The sequence below is a fragment of the Gossypium hirsutum genome, chromosome A03, assembly GCF_007990345.1.
Source record: "Gossypium hirsutum isolate 1008001.06 chromosome A03, Gossypium_hirsutum_v2.1, whole genome shotgun sequence".
NCBI lineage: Eukaryota > Viridiplantae > Streptophyta > Magnoliopsida > Malvales > Malvaceae > Gossypium > Gossypium hirsutum.
Genome location: NC_053426.1, coordinates 25,667,520 through 25,683,261, shown reverse-complemented (window position 1 = coordinate 25,683,261; position 15,742 = coordinate 25,667,520).

The following is a 15,742-nucleotide window of genomic DNA, read 5'->3' as shown; positions in this document are numbered from 1 at the left end:
AAAAATTAACCAATGGTCTAATTACCATTTAAGGACCTCCAATGTAAAATTTCATAACAATTGGACACCTCTAACATGTAGAACTCAACTTTTTCACTTTTTACAATTTAGTCCTTTTGACCAAATTGAGTGCCCAAACGTCAAAATTTTCGAACGAAATTTCCACAAAAATCATCCCGTGAAATTTTAGACCATAAAAATATAATAAAAATAAAATTTTTACGTCGAATTTGTGGTCCCGAACCATTGTTCCGACTAGGCCTTAATTCGAGATGTTACAAAAATATTCAACATCTTAATTCATAATTAATGAACTATCTAATTCAATATGAAACTACACCATACGAACTTACCTGGACTAAACTGCAAAGACAACGAAGGTTCAGAGACTACTCAGCAACTTTCCCTTTTCCCCAATTATCTATCTACTTGTTCTTGATTTATAAATAGTTTATTTCAATTATCAACTTTAATTTCACATATTATTCAATTTAGTGCAAATGATTTTCTATTTTTAAATTTTTAGATTTGCCTCAAACTTTTACACTTCATTCAATTTAGTCTTCAATATTAAAACGAGTCTATTTTCATAATTAGACACTAAACCCATGTGTCAGATCCATTTACATCCTTAATCATTCCACCCATGCTGAAATTTCACAAAAAAATTGTAACACCCAAAAAATGGGGTTAGATGAAATTGGGTTTTGGCACCAAGTGTGGCCATCCCTCAGTTTTGAGTTTAGATCCTGGAATTTTTTTACAAGTAAATTGGTTTGGTTCTGTGGTTAAATGTTATGGTTATAAATGTGAGGTCCTAAGTTTGAATCCTATCTCTTGAAATTTTGATATTCTTAATTAAAACCCTATCTTTAGCATGTGAGTTATAAGTTAATTTCGATCAATTGATGACAACAATGAGCCTAGTGGTTCAATGGTTAAGCTTTTGTGTACTCTTTGGTCTAGTGTTCGAATCCCTGTGAGAGCGATAGGAATACATTTTACTTTTGAATTTCTTTGTGTGGTAGTTTAAATGTTTTTTGGTTAATTAAACTTTCCAGAAATCTCCTGGGTTATTCCACATTCACTTTTCCATTTCTTTCCTGCCATTTCTCCTCTGCTTCTTTATTTTTCTTCGTTGTAATTCTTTTCTTCAAGGTATCTTTCTTTTTACTATGTATGCCAAATTGATTCTGTATGGGATCTGACTTCTCTTGCATGGTTCAATTCAGTTTCCGGTAAGTTTTGATTTAAGGTTTTGTGTCTAAAGTTCTTCGATGTAACTTTGGTCTCAGACGTTAATCTTAGCGATTTGTTTATGAATGAGTCGTTTGATTTGTCGCTATATTGTCATTTTAGGGATGAGAATTCATCTATGTTACTTCTGCATCAAATCCGTATCAGGTGGGTTTCAGAAACCCCTTCGTCTTCAAATTTTAGTCACCAAAAAATGGGACTGTCGACGCCACACGGCCGTGTGCCAAGCCATATGGTAGGCCGTGTAAGTTACGCAGTCATATGCCAAGCCGTATGGCAGGCTGCGTAACTCATTGATCATGAAAGTTGAAGGCGCACTGGCATATGTTCAGGCCATGTGTGGTTATTTGTTATGTAGGGTTCACATGGGCCAATGACATGATCATATATCCAAGCTATATAACTCACTGAGTGTGGATTAGGACCACACGGGCATATGTCAGGCCATGTGGAACACACGACCAAGCACACGGGCATGTGTCAGGCCATGTGGGACACACGGACTTGTACTGAACTATGTGGAGGCACACGGGCTAGCTATACAGGCCATGTGAAACCACACGGGTACCTAGACTAATGTTTGGAATTTTTACCTTGGGCCACAAGCATCGTTTGAAATGAACATAGGCCTATTATAAGGTCCGTATAATCTGAATTAGACTATAAACCTGATATCTAATGATCTGATGATGAACAACTTGTGATCCGTATGTATGTCTGCTATATTTGAACCTAGTAGGACTTGTTAGAACGTATTTTGCTATTGTCTAATGTGTGTGAATTATCCAAGTATGATCTGTATTTTGTTAAGTTTGTTGGTAAGCCTCCGCATTATTCTATTGATGAAGAATATGCGATATCTGATTATGTTAGATTGATTGTTACTGCTACTGGTTTATAACTGTGCATGTGACTTCATAGAAAATCTCATATGATCTATTGAGATTTGATAAGTCTGACCAAAACATGAACTCTCATGTCTACTGGTTCTGTTATTGAATGATAGCATGACTTACATATTCATCACTTCAATTTTGTATATGCAGGTCATGACACATTGCTTGGGATTTGGGTTGATGTGAACGGAGGAAGTTCTGGTAGTTTAATGATTTGCATTACATGGTGGTTTATCCATAATTCTGTTCTGGCGGTTCGATTGTAATATAGTGGTTTGCCACGTATATTTGGTCTGGTAGTTTCAACTGCAAATATTCTGGTGGCACTGCCCATAATTATTTGTTAGTGTGATCTGGCTGGACAAGTTCTGAGGAACTCTACTTCAGTTTGTAGCGGAGTTGGGTAGGATGTCTTTTGTTAAATCTACATTATGATCTATTTGAAAAATACTGCATAAACATACATGCTACTCTGTCCCGTTCTGTTCTGTTCAACGTTGCTCTACTTTGTTCCATTCTGTTCTGCTCTATTTTATTCGGTTCTATTCTGTTTGAATTGCGTTGTTCTACTCTGTTTTGTTTTGCTTTGTTCTATTGTACTACCTCTGTTGAAATCTCTATGATACTCTAAATCTGCTCCACACTGGTTATACAACTGTTATCAAATGCTTGTGTTACTACGATTTATATATTACACTCTATTTATACGTGGTGCTTGATGAATCACCCTTTGTCTCACCTTTATATGTTCAGGAAACTATCTGGTTCAGGATCGGACTGTGTGTGGGAGCTTGGATTGTTTTGTATAGAGATAACTACAATTTAATCCTTTCGATTTGTAATCTATTTTGGACTTGTCTTATTTTTATTCTTTTTTATAATCTCGTCAGTATCTGCCAAGTCTAAAACGACACTACAAAATCATCTAAATCGACTAAAATAAATTTCTGGTTTTCAAAGTTAAAACTCTAAAAAAAGTATGTTTTTACTATGTTGGTGTAACTCGTCCAGACTCGACTTAAACTTCTAGGTCGAGTTTGGTGTGTTACATTTACTATGCTTATTTTAATTATTTTCAATTAAATCCCTAAATTAAAAATCATACAAAATCACTTAACAAAATATGTCTATTTAACTCCCAAGCATCATATTCTACCAATAAACTTCAAAAATACATAAAATTCATCAATGGCATCTTCCAAAATATTTAACAATTTTTCAAATTAACCCCTGGTTTAGCTAGATAAAGTTAAAACGATCTCGAAATCATAAAATTCGTGAAAAACGAGTGAAAAATACTTACCATGAAGTGAGCTAAGTCAAGGCCGAAATCTTCATTAGTATTTCTATGGTGTTTTGATTTCAAAAGGTAAAACATAAGGAAGATGACCATTTTTTTTGCTTAATTTAGGTTTTATTATCTATTTACCAATTTACCCTTCAATAAATATCCAAATTTCACACTAATTCACCTTTTTAATTATAAACTATATATCTAACTACATGGTATATTTACCATTTAAGTCCATTAATTTTCATTTCCAAAGCCATTTAGTACTTTTAATTAATAGTAACTAACTTTTGCAACTTTTACGATTTAATCATTTTTAGTTAATTAACTATCAAATGTTAAAATTTCTTAACCAAAATTCAATACGACACATATAATTTCGTAAATATTAAATAATTAATATTTACAGACTAACACTTTGGAATTGTGGTCCCGTAACCACTGTTTTCGACACCACTGAAAATAGGTTATTACAGAGACAGAAGGTAGACTTGACTTCATTAGGTCACGCCAAGGGAAAAATCATTATTTTTCAATAGAAGGAATCTCGTGTGGTGGAATGTTGGGAGGAACAACTAATTGAATTAGAGGTATGGCTTCTGTGGGACTCTTTGTCAGTGGTGGATCAAGTACATGAATTGGGGAGTCTGTAGGGTGGACAAATTATGTTGGTGGTGCTGGAATATCAGGTAAAGTGTGAACTGGAGAAGTGTAAATAGTTGTTGTAGTAGGCTCCTTATTTGGTTTATGCCGTGTTAAGGGAGAACATTCACTACTCCCAATCTCTTGAGTTTTTTCCTCCAATTTACAATTTTATTTGGATTTACTTAGCTGGCATATATAAAGAACTCTTTATTTTACATATTTCAATATTCATTCAAAAACTTTTCTCTTTTGATTTAAAAAAATTCTTTTTGTAACACCCCAAAATAAGGCACAGGAGTTTTAAAGGTATTGCAACATGGTTTATCGGTAATGTTTTTTACTATGGTTTTTAGAAAATTAAATCATTTCTGAGAATGAGTTTTAAATACCTATAATTTTTAAAAATAGGATTGATTTGTAAAAGAGTCAAAACTTAAAGTTTTTAAGAGGCAATTGACTTGATTTTAAAATCCAACCTAAAAACCCCCATTTATAGTTTTATTTTTAGGTTAGTCTTCTTCTCTTTTCATACTTGTGTCGTCCATAGTTCTTCCAACTTACACAATCGATTTTGAATTCCAAATCCTAATTCCATTTTATTTCTATCATCTCTTAAGGTGTAAATCTCCATAGAAGTTAAGAAAAACACCCAAAATCACCATTTATTTCTCCATTTTCAAGCTTATGAGATTTTTGGGCTTTCGATTAAACACTCGATTATTCATCATCTAAGGTAACGATTCAACTCCTAAATAGTTTTAAATGTTATTTAGTCTTTAAAACTAAGTTTTTAGCCATTAAATTGCATGTTTTAAATAAAAAGCAGAAAATTAGCTCGTTAATGGGGGATTCCAGGATTTTGAGTAAAAACATGGTTTAAAAGTGTTTTTCAATTAGTTTTCACATGATTAAGAGGTTTCTAAACTTTGAAGTTTCGTTAAAGATTTCTTGAGTTTTAATGAATTTTCGGAAAATAGTCATAAAACATGTCAAAAAAGTTGATATTATGAATTGAGTAGTTTTGGGTAGTTTAAAGGTTTGGAATTAGTTGTAGGTGAATTATAAGATGAACAAAATTTATTTTAGACGAAAATATTAAATATTGACCTGGATATTCAGAATTAAAGTTTGCTATGCTAAAGGTTTTGGTTACATGAAAACTTAGTTCAGGCTTATCTTTTTTACTGCTTGTGATGAATCCTTAGATGATTTTTGTATTTATTGTTGTGTGAAATTATTGTGTTAGCTTCAGATTCGCTAGGACCATTTACGAGCAAGGAAAAACTAGTTTGAGCTTTCGGATTTTCGGCGAAAGCGTAATTGGTGAGTGTTTGGAATAATTGCTTGTGTACATGATTCAATGCGTTATTCAGGAATTTAGTGAATGTAAATTCTGAATGTAAGCTTTCTCATACATATGCTATCTTGTGAACAATGTGCTTATGTGTTTGTGAATAAGTGAATATGTGAATTGAAATGAGATGCTATAACATGTGATATGTGGTTATGATAACCATTATGAAAGTGAAAATGTGTTATGTATATGTTAAATGTTAGTAACAGTATTTTACCAAATATGCAAATATGTAGTGATAGTGCATGGATAACCGGTAAGTGATATGTGTTTGATTTCAGATATTTTGGCCTTGTGATCTTGAAACCGTTAGATATAGTTGGCATGCCATAAGATTGTGAGTACTCACCTATATGTACAGTGATTTTGGGCGTTGAGGCCCTAGGATATGTTGAAGGGATAAGGGAATGTGAGTTAAACTGTAACAGCCTAATTTTCAGTGGTGTCAGAAACAGTGATTCGATATCATTAAATCTGACAAGTTTGAAAATTTTATTATTATTTAATAATTATGAGTCAGGTGTGATTTTAGACATATTATTAAATTAGTGAAATTGTGATTTAAAAGAATCATTAGGTTAATTAGTCTAAAAAATGAGGTATCGAGACCTCAATTTCATAAACCGAGCAGTATATATTTTTAGAAATATTTACGGAGTGTCATTGAGTTACTATTAAGTCTCGTTAGAAAATTTTAACTTTTTTATAGTTAAATAAATATATAAGACTAAATTGAAAAAAGGTGCAAAAATTGCTAAAATGATTAAATTACTCAAGTGATAAATATGGGAGGACTTAAAGGGCAATTGAGCCTAAATTGTATAGGTTGAAACAGCATAAGCAGAAAAAAAAAACAAAAAATTAGATGGATTAAGGGGCAAAATGGGAAATAAATAAAATTAAAGTAAATAAAAATGAAATTTAAAGAAATCTAGACATTTCTTCATAATTCTTTAGACAAAAACACCAAAGGAGGTCTCCAAGAAGCTGGTTTTTTTAATAGTTTTACTCAATGTAAGCTTAATTCTTGATTATTTCATGTAATTTTTTATGTTTTTGTGACTTTTACAATTAGGTTCAACTATTTATTTCATTAGTTTTTTATTCTATGGGTAATTTTGAAAGTTACCATTGATGAGTGTTGGGTATTTATGATGAATTAACATGGAATTGAAGCTTTAATTTTATTATATGATGATATTATCAAGTAATTTCAATAGAAATTGATTTTAGGACCTAATTGTGAAAAAGTTTAGAATTAAGGTTTGGTGCTGAAATTATGAATATCAAAGGCTGTATAGTAGCCTAAAATAATTAGATAACGTGTTAATTGAGAAAAATTATCTCAATTGATGGGTAAATTGATCAGGGATTAAATTGTAAAAATTGTAAAAATTGAGGTAAATGTGTAATTTCAAAAATTGAAGGGCATAAATTGTTAAGTGAATTAGAATTGAATTTGATGCTAATAAATGAAAAATTTTATATTATAGATCAAGAACTAGAAGATAAACGTGGAAAAGAGAAATTAATAGATTAGCCCCTAAATTTCTACAACTTCTACAAATTACCCCAAGTAAGTTCATATGGTTAAACTTTCATGATTAATTGTAATTTAAGAATGATATAATGCTTAATTTCATATCTTTGTTATTGAAATATCATTATTGTTGAAATATGGTTATTGTAATAATATGAAAATCGAATTGAAAGTTCAAATTAAGTGAAACTCAGGATTGAGTACGATCGTTCCATGACAAAATACAAATTGACGGATAAGACCATGGTTGGAACATGGCAAAGTGTTAAATGTAAGACCATATCTGGGCTATGGTATTTTAGTGAAAAAACCATAATTAGGTTATGGCACCATGAATATAAGACCATGGTTGGACTATGGCAGTATGTATATAAGTGTAAAACCATAGTTGGGCTATGGCATCCTGATAATAAAACCATAACTAGGTTATAGCACTATGAGTGTAAGACCATGGCAGGGCCATGGCAATATACGTGTAAGACCATAGTTGGACTATGGCATCAAGAAAACGATGTACTCAAATCCGTAAGACATTCCCTAATTTGACAAAGACTGGTAAGTGTAAAGTGGAATTAATGTGATAAAATTTAAATGGTTATTAATATTGAGCTCAATCAAGTGAATTCATCATCTGAAGTTGTGAATGGCAGGAAATATTAGTGAAATGCTTGTTTAATGATGTATATTATAGTATGTTCGGTAAGATTTATTTTATTAAAGCCAATGAACTTACTAAGCTTCATTAAGTTTACTTGAGTCATTGAATGTTCTTCGTAGATTTTCAAGAAGTTAGGAGGATCGGATCAACACATCGAACCACACTATCCAGATTGCTCCGATAGACTTTGTTGTTAATATTATGGTTTATATGGCATGTATAGGGTTGAAATAGAAAAGAATTAAACTTGAAATTTGGATTTGAATGATACATATATATATGTTTGTATGTATGTAGTTAGTAGTAGATTTTAGTAAACCAATGAATCAAATTATTTTGGTAGTTTATGCAAATGAGTTTTGTGATAATATATTATGTTTAATACATGATTTTTGGCTTGAATTGGTTGCTTGGTTAGGATATATTTGTGTATTTATATATTATGTGCAAGTTGATATTAAAAAGGGTGAGAAAAGTGACCTTAAAATGGCCTATTTTCGTCCACACGGGCAGAGAAACGGACGTGTGTCTCAGTCATGTGTGACACACGGTCTGGCACATGGGCGCGTATTCTGGCCATGTGTCCCCTGCACCTTGAAATTTCAAAACAGAATGTCTAGGTTTTTGCACACGGCCTAGCACACGGGCGTTTGACTTGGCCATGTGACCCTTGCACTTCACATATGGCCTAGCACACAAGCTTGCGGTTGGCCGTGTGACCCAAGTCAGTAGCTAACCTAATTTGAACACAGGCTGGGACATGGCCGTGTGCCTCACATCAAATGTCCACACGGCCTAAGACACTGGCGTGTGTCCCCTGCTCTTAAGAAAAATTTCTTGAGTGTTCGATTTAGTCCCGATTCACTTCTAAAGTGTATTTTGGGCCTCGAGGGCCCCTCTAAGGGGCATTATTAATGATTTATGATTGATTCTTAATTTGTATGATAAAGGTAATGAAATATTTGAAATTAGTCCGTAAAGTTCGGTAATACTCTGTAACCCTATTTTGGCGACAGATAAGGGTTAGGGGTGCTACATAGGCTCCATTCAACGGGACATGTGAGCGGAAATAAGGAGAGTGTTAGTTTTATGTTTCACTTTAGGGACACATTTGACTCTATGAGTCTATGTGGTGTGTTGGAGATCCGTGTATCCAATGAGTGATAGAGCTTATTTTTATGTTTCATAACTCAAGTGTCAAATCATCTTAAATTATGAATATGTTTGTATTGTAATATGTGTTTATATGACATGTGACCATTATGCAATTTATCTATAACATGTTTTTGAGTATTGCGACATATGCTTAAATGTTGTTTAATTATATGAGTATTGCGATATATGCTTGAATGTTATGTGATTATATAAGCATTGCGATATGTGCTCAAACATTATGTAATTATATGAGTATTGATATATGCTTAAATTTAATGTGATTGTATATGTAATGTGATATATACTTAAAAGTGAACCATGTAAAAAAAACTAGTAATAATGCATGAGTAAGTATAATATGACACTAGAGTTGAAACTGATGAGGTTATGCTATATAGTTGTTTCATTTATGCTTGATGAATTGTTTGCATTGTGGTTATTCTGAGCATTCACTAAGCTTGTTAAGTTCACCCACTCTTTTCTTAAAACCCTTGCAAAGTGTTAAATGTCGGTGTTAGCGGTGTGTTTCCGAGGGGTGATCCAAGCAAGACGTTAGCTTTATTTCGTAGGTGTTATTAATTCGTTTATGTTTTGGGGAAATAAAGGCAATGTGGTAGAATTATTGCATGAATTTTGTCATGATATTTTGAATGTTTCTATAGTTAATTTGTTCTCCGGATTTAAAGGTTTGAATCCTGATAGGTTGATTATTGCTAAGACTTATTCTCGATGTTTGAAACCATGATTATAGTCATTTTGATGTTTATTTAATGATGATATGATAGTATGATGAATTGGTACAAGTTGGAATGACTTATATGCTTAAAAATGTTGTATTTTTTCTAATTTAAAGCAGATGTATCGATACTCATGTTGTAAAAATGATACCTCTATGATTTTGAAATATTCAGGAAGTCAAAATTGTAAATTGTTATCAATACCATATCACGAGTATCGATACTCGGGGTAATTTTATCGATATTTTTCAAGACTTTGATTTTAAACTAGAAACAGAATACTGATTTGGTACCAATTTTGCAAACAGTATTAATACCGTACCAGGAAAATATCGATACCCTTATCCTAGTTCGATACCTACATGATTGTCTTAGAAATTTGCTAAGTGATCATAATGCATGTTTAATTATATTTAAAATACTATTTGAAGTATGTTTCGCATGTTCTAATGATGACTTGTAACAGCCCGTTTTTAGCTCAAATCAGAACAGTGGTTTCGGAACCACAAATATGAAGTCAAAATATTTATTTTATTGTTTTAATAAGGTTTACAGCATGATAGATTAATTATGTGAAAGTTAAGTAAAGAAATTTTACCGTTTAAATGCTTAATTCGGTAAAAAGAACTAAATCGCGTAACGCATAAAAGTTGAGTTCTATTGTTTAAATGTATTAAATAGCTATGGTTTATTAATATGGAAGTCCTTATAATGTTATTTGACCATGATTAAGGTTAGTGGACATTTATGTCCATGAAATACATAATATATTAAGTTTTATTATAAGGTTATATTAGTAATTTAGTTATTAAGTTATAATAATAATAATAAACCAAAATTTCCTTAATGTTCATACTTTCATCACTGAAAATAAAGAGAAGAGAAACCATTTTTATGCTTTTAGGTTTCGGCAACTTCAATCCATGATTAAGGTACGGTTTTTGATCGGTTTTTAATGATTTCTACGTTTTTTGAGTTTGCTGTAGTTTAATCTAGCTAGCCCATACCTTCGTTTTTGAAACTTCTATAGGTTTTGAATGATGCCATTGTTGAATGCTTGAGTATTTAAATGTTTAATGATAGATTTTGAAGGTTTACTGATAGATATACAAGTTTTACAAAGTGATTTTTGACAAAAATGTAAAATAGGGATTTAATTGTGAAATTGTAAAATATGATGGTTAAAAGTGTGAAACAATGAAAGATATGGGATAATAGGAGTCCCTATAAAATTTGACTATTATGGGTTATGGCTTAATTGTGCAATTTTGCATTTTTATGTGTTAAGGACTAAATTGCAAGGTAATCAAAAGTCTAGGGGTGAATTTTTAATTTAGCCAAAATTAATGTTTTAGGCTAAATTGAATTGAATGAAATTTTGAATGAGTTAATTTGATATCATATAGATCAAGATAAGCAAATACTGGAACTAGATCGAGGAAAAAGAAAGGTTGACGAATAGACGATAATTTTCATCCAAGCAACTCAAGGTAAGTTCGTATAATTAGAATCGAACTTTTCTATACTTGTAATTGTTGAATTGAATGTATTTAATTGAAATACTTGAATTATGAATGCCTTGTTGATATATTGTATTCGTTACCGAGCCCCGTTTGAACCATGTGAATTCATTAGATACGAGTGACATGTTATTGAGATTACCGTATTGGTTGAGCTCCTGCATTTGTTGTAAACTCACCATAGCTCATAAAAGCTTATGTTTCAGCTCATTGGAGTTACTGATTCAGCTCGAAAGAGCTTACTGTTCAGCTCAATAGAGCTTGCTATTTATCAGCTCAAGAGAGCTTACCGACCATGACTCGAAAGAGCATGTATGATGATGAATTGACGGATTACTGACATTGTTCACTCAATTATCCTTTGAAGTCTTAACAGGTTCAATGGGCCTAATTACTGTTTGTACGGATAAGTTACGGGTTATAAGTGTTATTATTGTTATACATGATATATGAATATAGAATGATGAGAAGCATTGTATTAATGGATGATTTCATGTATGTCTACAATGACTAACATTTGATGAATACTTGTGACTAGGTGTTGGTTAATTGAATTGGCTGCATATTTGTATTGTTTAATTATGCATAAATGGTAAGTTTAATTCTAAATTATACGGCTTACTAAGCTATAAGCTTACTCTGTTTCTTTTTCTATGTCTTATAGAGGTTCGTTAGCTCGCTTGTTTCGGACAAGTCAGAGTTGCACGTCACACTATCCAATTTCTGATTGGTATTTTGAACTTGTGAATATTTGTAAATATGGCATGTATAGGCTAGTTTAAATGATGTTAGTTATGATACTTGACAACTTGATTTTTGGTATGTTGTTGTGTATAAGCTAAGCCATGTGATTTGGCTTATTTGGTACTATGTTTTGGTTGTATATATATGTGTTTGAATATGGTAAGTTTTAGTATGGAAATGTTTGAATGAAAATATGCAAGTTATTGATATGCATTTGTTAGATGAATGGATATTGCATAGTATTAAATAGGTAATTGCATAATAAGTTGAATTGGTACATATTGTATATGAAAAGGTTATGAAATGTTTGCCAATTGGGTTATGAAATATGGTCAAATATGCTTGTGAATGCTTGTATTTAAAGGGTGGCAAAAATGGCTTTGCAAATGGCCTATTTTTCTCCACACTGGCAGAGACACGGATGTGTGTCTCAGCCGTGTGTTGTGTGTCTCAGCCGTGTGTGACACACGGTTATGTTACATGGTCGTGCGTTGTCTAGGGTACCCTACGAATTAGGTCAGTATACTGTACAGGTTTGACACAGCTTAGAGACACGGGCGTGCCTATTGGCTGTGTGTGTCACACGGATTCACACATGGGCGTATGATTGACCGTGTGACATAAGTCAGTATACCCCCCTAAATGGCACATGGCCTAGCACACGGGTGTGTGAGGCCATTTCAAAAGGGCACACGGGCTAGACACACGGGCGTGTGGTTGGCTATGAGACCCAAGTCAGTATCCTCTCCAGTTTTCACACGGCCTGGCACACGGGTGTGTCCTCGACCGTGTGACACAAGTCAATATGTATGCCCTGTTTCCACACGGTCTAAGACACGGGCATGTCTTGTAATATCCTGAAATAGGGCCTAGTCGGAATGGTGGTTTCGGGACCACAAATCTGACATCAAAATATTTACTTTATGATTATTATGAGGCCTAGAATATGAGTATATGCATGTGCTAAAGTTTCATGAAGAAATTCTTTGAGTAAGGTGTTCAATTGGAAATTAGGGACTAAATTTAATAAATTGCAAAACTTGAATTCTAGAAGCAATTTGTATGAATTTGATTTGAGTTATAAATTAGAAGGTCTTGGAGAGCAATTTGCCCAAATTCTAAGTTTTTGGACAAAAATGGGCTTGCATGGATGGAATTTTAAGGAAAGGGCTTAAGGGCATTTTGGTCATTTGGTATTTTAATGAAATAAAATGGGAAAATGAACCAAAATCAGCCCATTCTCTTCCTTGTCCAGTCGAAACTTCAAGGGTTTCCATAGCTAGGGTTTTCAAGCTTTCCTAGCTCAATAGTAAGTGCTCCTAAGCCCCATTTTTCATGCTCTTTGTATTTTTGAAATCCCGGTAACTTGCTCTCTCCATTTCTACCCATATTTCATGCTAGGGTTCATGTTTAAAAATTTATCCATGCATGAGTTGCTTGTATTTTGATGGATTATGGAGGAATATGAAAGATGAATGTGTATTAAACATCTTTTCCTAGTTAATTTTCATGAAAAACCCTTATAGGGACTATTTTGCAAAAGATGTAAAAGTGTGGTAGAAAATGAGAAAATAATGGAAAATGTGGGCTACCATAAGAAGGAAAAGTGTTCGGCTAGGCTTGGGTAAGATAGAAAGTGCATGTGTTTCATTATACGAGCTTACGGACTAAATCGTAAAAATGTGAAAGGTTAGGGGCAAAACAGTCATTTGGACCTGGGGTAGATATCAAACTTGAAATGTATAATGTAGTGTATTAATGAGTTAAATGTTTCTGTTATAGACCCCGAGGAACAAATTCTGGAGGTCAATCGAGGTAAACGCAAGGTTTCGAAATAACCGAAACACAACTCCGAAAAGAATACCAGGTAAGTTCGGATAACTTAAAGTAAACCCCTAATATGCATAATTGAATGATTTATGAATGCATGATGATTGCATTTAGCATGAAATATCATAGAAATGCATATTTGATTGTAACATGTGAAAAATGTCTCGGATGAGGTTGACAAAGGGAATTCGATGGATAAACCCTCATTGATATGTGTAAAGAGGTCCTGCATGTGTTGCAGTAAGGATTTAGCCCGGATGGGTAATCCGTGATCTCAAGTATGAAAAGGATCTAGCCCTGACGGGTGTTCCTTGAATGATCAAGCCTCCCGAAGAATATGTGTGCATTATGGATTTAACCCGGATGGGTAATCTGATTAGGGTTTAAATTTAGCCTGGACTGGTAATTCAAATCCGAGCTCATTAAGGGTGTTTTTCGTTATAAGGGATTTAGCCTGGACTAGTAATCCCGACATCACCTTATGAGTTCATGATATGGGGTATTTAGCTTGGACTGGTAATCTTGCCATGAGATGTGAGGTTCACGGGAGTGCATATATGTGAAATGATCATTCGTAAGAATTGACGGATAATGGGTATTCCATTGAGATTTCCTCGAAACTCAACGGGATTAATATGATGTATGTCAATAAGATGATGAATGATGAGCTCATCTACATAAATTACATGATGCTTTGTTATGTAACTAACTCATTAATTGAGTGCATCTGATAGGGAATCGTTTCATAATTGATGATGTCATGATTTAAATATGGATGTATGGTAAGTTTAGTTTCCGGTTATTCGAGCTTACTAAGCATGTAAATGCTTACCCCTCTCTTTTTCCCTGTCTCATAGAGCTCGAGGACTCGAAAGGATTGGAAGATGATTGGAGAGTCAAGACACTATCAACTAGACAAGCTTTGTATAAAGACTTTGTTTGTTTTGTTCAATGGCATGTATAGTATTTTTGAGTATTTTGTTATATGTGTCATTTGATTTTCCAAGTGAAGGCATGTAAAAATATGTTTATTTCTTTGTATATGGCCACGAAAATTGGCTTAATTGAAGTAGGCTATGACCTACGAATTTATGCATGATTTTATTTACAAGTGATGGGTCGTTACCAATTGGAAATGAGTCACATGAACGAGCCAATTTTGGATGAATTAAACTGACATGGGAACCCATAAACACTAAGTGGGAAATAACCTATCATGTATGAAACCAATGATATGAGGTTTCCATACATCTAGTTTAATCAAGATTATTTACAAGTGTATAATTGTGTTTTACTTTGAATTTGGTAACCACTAAGCACAAGTACTAGAAAGGGGTGACTAAAAGCTTGGAAAATAGCCTATTAGAGTCCAAATGGTTAGACACACGGGCGTGTGTTGTGTGTGACACACGGTTTGCTCCTATGGGCGTGTGCTATGGTCGTGTGTCCCCTGCACTTAAAATTTTAGCTCAAAGTTGTACATGGGTAGGCCATACGGGCGTGCACCATGGCCGTGTTAAAAAGACAGTGTAGTCTATGGACAGGCAGCACGGGTGTGTGCCAAGCTGTGTTGATAAGTTAGTGTAGCCCATGGCTGAAGGGCATGGGCGTGCCCTAAGTCACACGGGCATGTGAGTCCACACGGCCCACCTACACGGTCGTGTGACACTTTATGATAAGGGAAAAAATTTTCCTAAGGAGCCCAAGGTTTATTAAACGTACCCGAATTTGTCCCGCACTGCATCTAAGTATGTTATAGGCCTCGAAGGCCTATATAAGGGACGAGTTGTTCATGGATGAAAAGCCTAAAATTTGAGTAAAACTTGGTGACCCAATTTGGTACGTTTCGAAATGTAAAGTCCTGGTAATACCTTGAACCCTATCCCAGCATTGGGTACGAGTGAGGGGTGTTACATGTCTATTAGCTGTGTGAGGCACACGGCCTATTCACACGGGCGTGTGATATTTGAAATGTTGAAAATTTTATAAGTTTCTGACATTTTTATATGTTATCAATTTAGTCTCGAATGCATGATTAAGACTTTGTATACTTTATTTAAGTATATAATGAATGTGAAAGAGTTATATTTATTAAAATGTAATGTTATTTGATAA